This window comes from Phalacrocorax carbo, chromosome 25 (assembly GCF_963921805.1).
Source record: "Phalacrocorax carbo chromosome 25, bPhaCar2.1, whole genome shotgun sequence".
NCBI classification, from domain to species: Eukaryota; Metazoa; Chordata; class Aves; order Suliformes; family Phalacrocoracidae; genus Phalacrocorax; species Phalacrocorax carbo.
The window spans coordinates 358,794-365,538 of record NC_087537.1 but is presented as its reverse complement, the minus strand read 5'-3'; positions in this window follow the sequence as shown (position 1 = coordinate 365,538).

Genomic DNA, 6,745 nt, shown 5'->3' with positions numbered 1-6,745 from the left:
AAGCACAGGATCCTACAGAGAGTTCTTATAACCACCGCTTCTGGGCTTGCAACTATTTTTCTTCCCCTCCTTCCCGTCCTCTGCCTATTTTGATAGACATTAGCAGTACAGAGCTGATTTTTCTGCTTTTAAAAAAAATTAGTGTCTTTAGATAAAATTTTCCCATGAAAGGACTTCTGTGCTGATGAAACCTTTCTATTTTGTAGCTAGAGAAATGGTAGCGTAGAAAAAGGTGGGCATACTGGAATGTGTTTTCTTCATTTTAATATTTTTTCTTGAATAACGTGTGTTCCTAAACAATGAGTTCAGTTGTGTTGCTGACTAGCCTTCTGAGTGGTCTGTATCATCCTGTGATCCCTGTCTCCTCTTCTTTTCGTGCTATTCTTGTCCAGTTCAAGGTGCTCCTCTGTATTTTGTAGCTATAGAAAAACTGTGAATTTGCCTTCCTAAATCCTTTGAGCTGAGGGTGATGTTATTTAACACAAAGCCATTAAACCTATTAAAGGTGCTGTTCTGTATCTCAGTCTATATGCTGGCTAAAACAACATGAATGATCAGTTCCATATTCTATAGGGTTTTTATCTTTTTACTTAAAAAAAGCAAACAAAAAACCCAAACCCCAAAACGAAACACCAAAAAACCCCAAGGTAGTAATACAAGACCTGCACTATGACATCTTATTCCTGCTGTCTCGGAGGTATGTGAGTGCTGGAAGGAGTAGGAAAGTGTTGTCTGAGATTTTCAATCTGTGTTAGTGCTCTTGCTCGCCACGTGTTGTTTCATAGACTTTTGTCTGAACACCAACAGAAAATGGCGATTAAAAGACTAAACCAAAACAATGAAAAGGAACAAAACCAAGTCTTCAGGATTTGTACAGTGCTTAGGTCTCAGTAATAACACACTATCAGGAGACGACTGCTTCCTTTCCAGTCTCTTAGAAAAGCAGTACACAGAAGGCTGATTCCCAATGGTTGCAGGCTCAATGTACCACATATTTCCAGACCTTCAGACCATGCATTGAGGTTAAAACTTGCACTAATGTCTGGAGGAATCTTGAGCAGCAGATGGAGTAATTTGAACAGCATCCCTGGCTGTTTACAAAACCTGATCGTTGTCAGTCTTGCGCGTACCTTGCTTCCATGACATGGCAAGGCATAGCCGTTTGTAGTTGTTCTAGTGGCAATGCTGTGTATTTCCTGAAATAAGACATTTGCAGGATTGATTGTAAGACTTGGGCTCCTTGCAGGGCTTTCCAAGCTTATTGAAGTACCTGCTGGTATTGTAAGGCAAAAGGGTATGCCTAGAGTCACTGGTTTCACTGGGTTCATGAATGGCTGAATCTTGTGTAATTAAGAACAGGACACAAAGTTAGCAAGAATGGAGCAGCAGAGTCATAACTAGGAAAGAAAACGCCAGTGAATTTTTTCAAAGAAAATCAGAATTGAAGGAATTTATTTTCATGTTGCTAAATACTTCTGGAGTGTGTTAAAATGTCTTGGACTTGAAAATAGAGTAACTCTTCTGTAATCCTTTTCTAAAGCTCACAGGAAAAACCCAAAGATGTTGATCTAAGATATACAGCAAAAGGCACGGGGGAACCTGCTGAAGGCTCCTGCTGTTTAGGGTCATGGGTTGCACTGCACAGCCCACTGACTTGGGATCAAGCTCATGGTTCTCAAGTGATGGAAAAACGTTTGACATTCTTTTTCAGTGAGCCTAGCTTGCTAACATGAGCCGGCTGAGTGAACGCAGGGACACTAAAACTAGGACAAATCCCACCTTCCTCTGAAATTTCCAAACCCCCACCCCCAATCAGATTCCAGACAGATGAATTTTTCTTGGCATAGACCTATTCCTGGCAGCACCTCTCCTCTGAATCACAATAATCCAGGACTTGAGGGTTAACTGATTGACAGTGTGGGAAGAAGAGGTGCCTGGCTTTGTAGATCAAATATGGCCTCATCTGCCCACTACTCTGCCTCCACCCTCAGGTCTTGCCTGTGCTATTGCTCATTTTCTGGAAAATCCCAATTTTAATTTGATTCCAGAGGTTGCTGAGCCCAGTTGATACTGTTGTTCGTATAGTAGTGTCAAGAGCGAGTACATTCCTCAGATCATAAATCATCTCAACCTGACCCCAATTAACTGCAGACCCTGGATTTCATTTCTCTCAGTTCTTACCAGCCATAACAAATTAGGTCATTCTGTGTCAGTGAGACATTGGAGCAGCCACCACTGGGAAAATCACAGGGGACCCTCTGATCCAGTTACGTTGCAGGAAGAGTGAAGGAAACAGAGTGGGTCATATCTTCCCATTGCTTTCTGAATAGGAGCCATGGGATACTTGGCAGCATAGTTAAAGGGTTTTCATAAGGATACAGGAAAACTATATATCTTTAAGTTTTATTTAAATTATGGTCATATAGAGAACGCGGCAGTCTTTGACAGCCATGGCTACCTATCTTGCATAAAATGATTTAGTTGTACCTGTCCAAGCTCTTGTGCAAAAAATCTACCAACCAGTCAAACACATCATGAGCTCAGACGTACATAATAGACGTCTGAACTGCCTTTCCATGCTGGAGACTCCTTCATTTTTATGCAACGTGCTGCAAAGATTGCCCAGGGCTTGTATAAGAGAGAGTGCCCCTGGCTTTCTTAGAAAATGCACTGCTGGAGAGGTGACGGTTGACAGATCTCTCAGCTTTGAGAGATTCTTCTAAACTAGTACAGCATCACTGAGAAGGATTCATCTTTCTGTGGAATAAGAACTTTTTGATCTCAGTGCAACCCAGAAATCAACAAGGTGTGTAAAGGGAGCTGAATCCATCATTCCAGAGGCTGAGATTTATACCTTGGGTTTGAACAGGAAAGTCTAAATGATTCTTTCTTATAATTCACTGTTTTCACTCTGCTGTTCTACCAATAGCGTTTATGTTGTTCATTTAATATTAAGTCATAAAAGTGCAGTAACAATATAATAATGGTGAATAATTAGAAATTTCATCCCTATGGAAGGGCAATCAGATCAGTTGTCTAAGGACTACCAGCAGGAGAAATTTCTTACATACCCTAGATCCCTTCTCCTTTAAAAAGCCTGTGTGATAAGATGAAAAGAGATGCAGAATTAAATCACAGCTGCACACGCTCTTTTGAGGAAAGATCTAGCTAAAGAAATGTCCATACTGCCCATGACTCTCAGATGTTCAACGTTTCTAATGCCTCTACCTCACAGACAGCTTGTATCCTAGACTGGAGCAAACCACCAGAGTCTTCTATTAATATATTATTAGTTATGGCATAGGCATTACAAAGCATGGAAGAAGGGAAGCCTTTGCAGAACAGCCTTTGCAAACTGGAATCAGGGTAGAAATATAGATCTTACATTTTGGATTAATAGTTTGTTTATAGGCAAGTCCTAAAATGAGAAAAATTTCAGGCTGAGTGTGAATATATGATTGTGTTTTCCAACATTAAATGGAATGTTGGACATGCATGATGGTGACCACAGCCAGGAAATCCTCAGAGATGAGAGCAGGGGCTGAACGGAGCAGCAGTATGCACTTAAACACTAGTTCCAGTACCTGGCAAATAATCAAGGCAGGCACCCAGTCCACCTTCTTCCTGTCGTGCCTGAACAGCTTCTGACAAAATCCTAGATATCCTAAGGAGCATGCTCATGGTCTATATTCTGCAGTTCTGCACCTAAAAGACCAATGGCTACCTTAAAGCAAGAGAAAAGCCACTTGCAATGCTGCCAGTAGCGTGCAATGGAGGTGGAGGCATCTTAAGCACTGCAGCATTTACACTTATGACCAGACTTTAAATTCTAAGGCTTCATCTGTGTATAAAGTACACACGTACATTTAAAAATATATGGATTGTCTTCCCACATGCCCTTATAATCATATCTTTACTGACTTCAGCAATGGCCTGGTTTCAAATTATCTAAAACAGGAACAAATATCATGAAAGCAAGTCAGAGCTGCCAACATTCAGTGCGTTTGAACATCCCTCTCCCATAAGCATCTGTAGGACAGATAAATATGGTCTTTAGTGAGCGATGTGCCAGTCTGGCAAGTGGTGGCGTAGCTAATTTAGTATTTCAAGAAACGTACTCTCAACATTTGCAACCCTTTCACACCTGAAGAACACAGCATTTTCCTTTTGTCTCCAGTATAAATTACCTGCCTTTAACCCTGTTGTACACCATTGCCTACTTCTCAATGGAGTAATGTAGTTTTTATTTGTGAAACTTCATACCGTTAAATGTAATGAGCTCATCCTTTTTCTTGGCACCATCTCATCTTGATTCTGGCAGAGACACAATGAAATTACAGCAGAGAGAAGACTGTAAAAAGAGCACTCATTTTTCTCCTAAAAATAATGCTGGTCAAGTTGTCCCTAGCAGCTGTGAAGGAAAGTGAAAATTCAAGCCAAGTTTCATATTTGAAGTTATACACAGATTCCAAATCCAACATTGTTACCCTTGTGTTGTTTTCCAAATGGTGATCTCTACTCTTCACTTATGTAAAATATGGTGAAGCAACTGCAACTAGAATGGAATAGTTCAGCTGGAAGGGCCCGACAACGATCATCCAGTCCAACTGCCTTCAGGGCTGACCAAAAGTTAAAGCATATTAAGGGCACTGTCCTAATGCCGCCTGAACACTGACAGGCTTGGGGCATCCACCTCCTCTCTAGGAAGCCTGTTGCAGGCTTTGACCACCTTCTTGGTAAATAAATGTTTCCTAGTGTCCAGTCTGAAGCTCCCCTGATGCAGCTTTGAACCATTCCCAGGCGTCCTGTCCCTGGATCCCAGGAAGGAGAGACCAGCACCTCCCTCTCCACACCCCATCCTCAGGGAGCTGTAGAGAGCAATGCGGTCACCCCTCAGCCTCCTTCTCTCCAAACTAAACAAACCCAGAGCCCTCGGCTGCTCCTCAGAGGATGTGCCTTGCAGCCCTGTCACCAGCTTGGTTGCCCTCATCTGGATGGCTCAAACACCTTAACATCCTTAACCGGTGGGGCCCAGAACTGCAGCCGGTGCTCCACCGCTAAATGCAGCAGGATAATCACCTCCTTTGACTGGCTGGTTATACTGTGCTTGCTGCACCCCAGGATGTGTTTGCCCTCTTGGCTGCCAGGGGACACTGCTGGCTCCTCTCCCGATTTATACGTGTGTCTGGTGTTACTCCCTCCCTGGTATAGCATCCAGCGTTTGTGCTTGCTAAGTATGACACCATTGATGATTGCCCAATGCTCTTACCTATCCAGACCCCTCTGCAACTGTTTTAGCTGTTTCTCGACATCCAGGGTTTGGTCTCCAAAGGATGCGTTTCTGACTGGCCTCAGCATATTTGACCAGCCTCAGCATATTTGACCCCTGCATGTGGCTTCATCTTCAGCTCTAGAAAGTTTCAGGCACAACTTCCTCTCGGGCTGCTCTCTCAGCTTGTTACTGGCTGAGAAATTCTCACAATGCAAAAAGAGAATAAAAACAACATAAATTATTATGTATAAGCAGTAATGAGATGCTGTGGGACGGACACTGATGTCTCAAAGATCAATAGAGTTATTCCTCATAATAACATCAGGATAAGAACAGTGTTGTCATTGATCTACCAGACAATGGCTCCAGATGTCTCAGTTCCCTTCCTAGTGCTCTTCCAACATTGGGCAAGTCCCCACTTTACAGTTAGAGAAGGAGGGTACCTAGGACTATTTTTGCTTTCTTCTTAACTAATTTAAATAACAAAATGTCTTTAAGACGAGGCCCGCTCTGAGCTGAAGACTATGAGGCTCCGAGCTTAACTAATATCTCATGGTGCTACAAAATGCAAAAAGTAAATTATTCAGAATGCTTTCCACTGAGTTTGTTTCCCTTCTGGCTTTATTGGACTTTATGAACAACTCCGCCAGAATTGGGAGGCTTGTTCTCTGAAGAAATCTTGCAAAAGCACAAGAAGAATTTAATTATTGCGGTAGAATGACTTTTTTCATGCTTATTTATGTGATGTTTGAATGGTTGGAAATGTCTTCTCAGTATGTGCATTAAAGACTTCCTGCCTGGGGTGTGCAAAGGACTCTGAGCATTCACAGGATATTGAACAGATTCGTAATAGAACCTACAGTATAAACATGTCTTCGGTGCAGACAGGAATGCCACAAACCCTTATGTTGTGTAACGTAAAACATAACCCAGTTGTGTCTGTGTTCTCTTCTGCAAATAAACAAGGGAGAGGTGTACCTAAAATGTTTCCCCGAGACAGACAATTTCTCATAATGTTACTTCATTCTCTTTCTAATAGACTTGGTTTTTTAAGGTGTTACTTTAAAGAACTTTATTATAACTTTGCTCTAACTCAATCCAGCTAAATTAAGGCCACCTGAAGGCAGTGAGTAGCCTGACACAAATCCATGCTGCTAGTCTTTTAAATAAGAAGCCTTATTTAAATGACACTTTGTGTAATTTTCTTGGTAGAATGCATAGAATAGTGTATCGGATACATGTGGATCCAACATATGCTGGAAATGCTTAAACTAAAACAGGCCTATGATTACGAGTATATTTTGGAATTCTTTTTCTCCTAACTCTCTATCTGCAAACCCCTTCATTGAGATTCTTTTTTCTCCTTCTCCTCTGTGGTGTCTGACATAACCTTTTTCCTTTTTAAATCCCCCGGCCATTTACTATAGCTGCCCACAGCTGCCTTTGCTCAGCTCTTTCTGGCAGGGCTGCTGT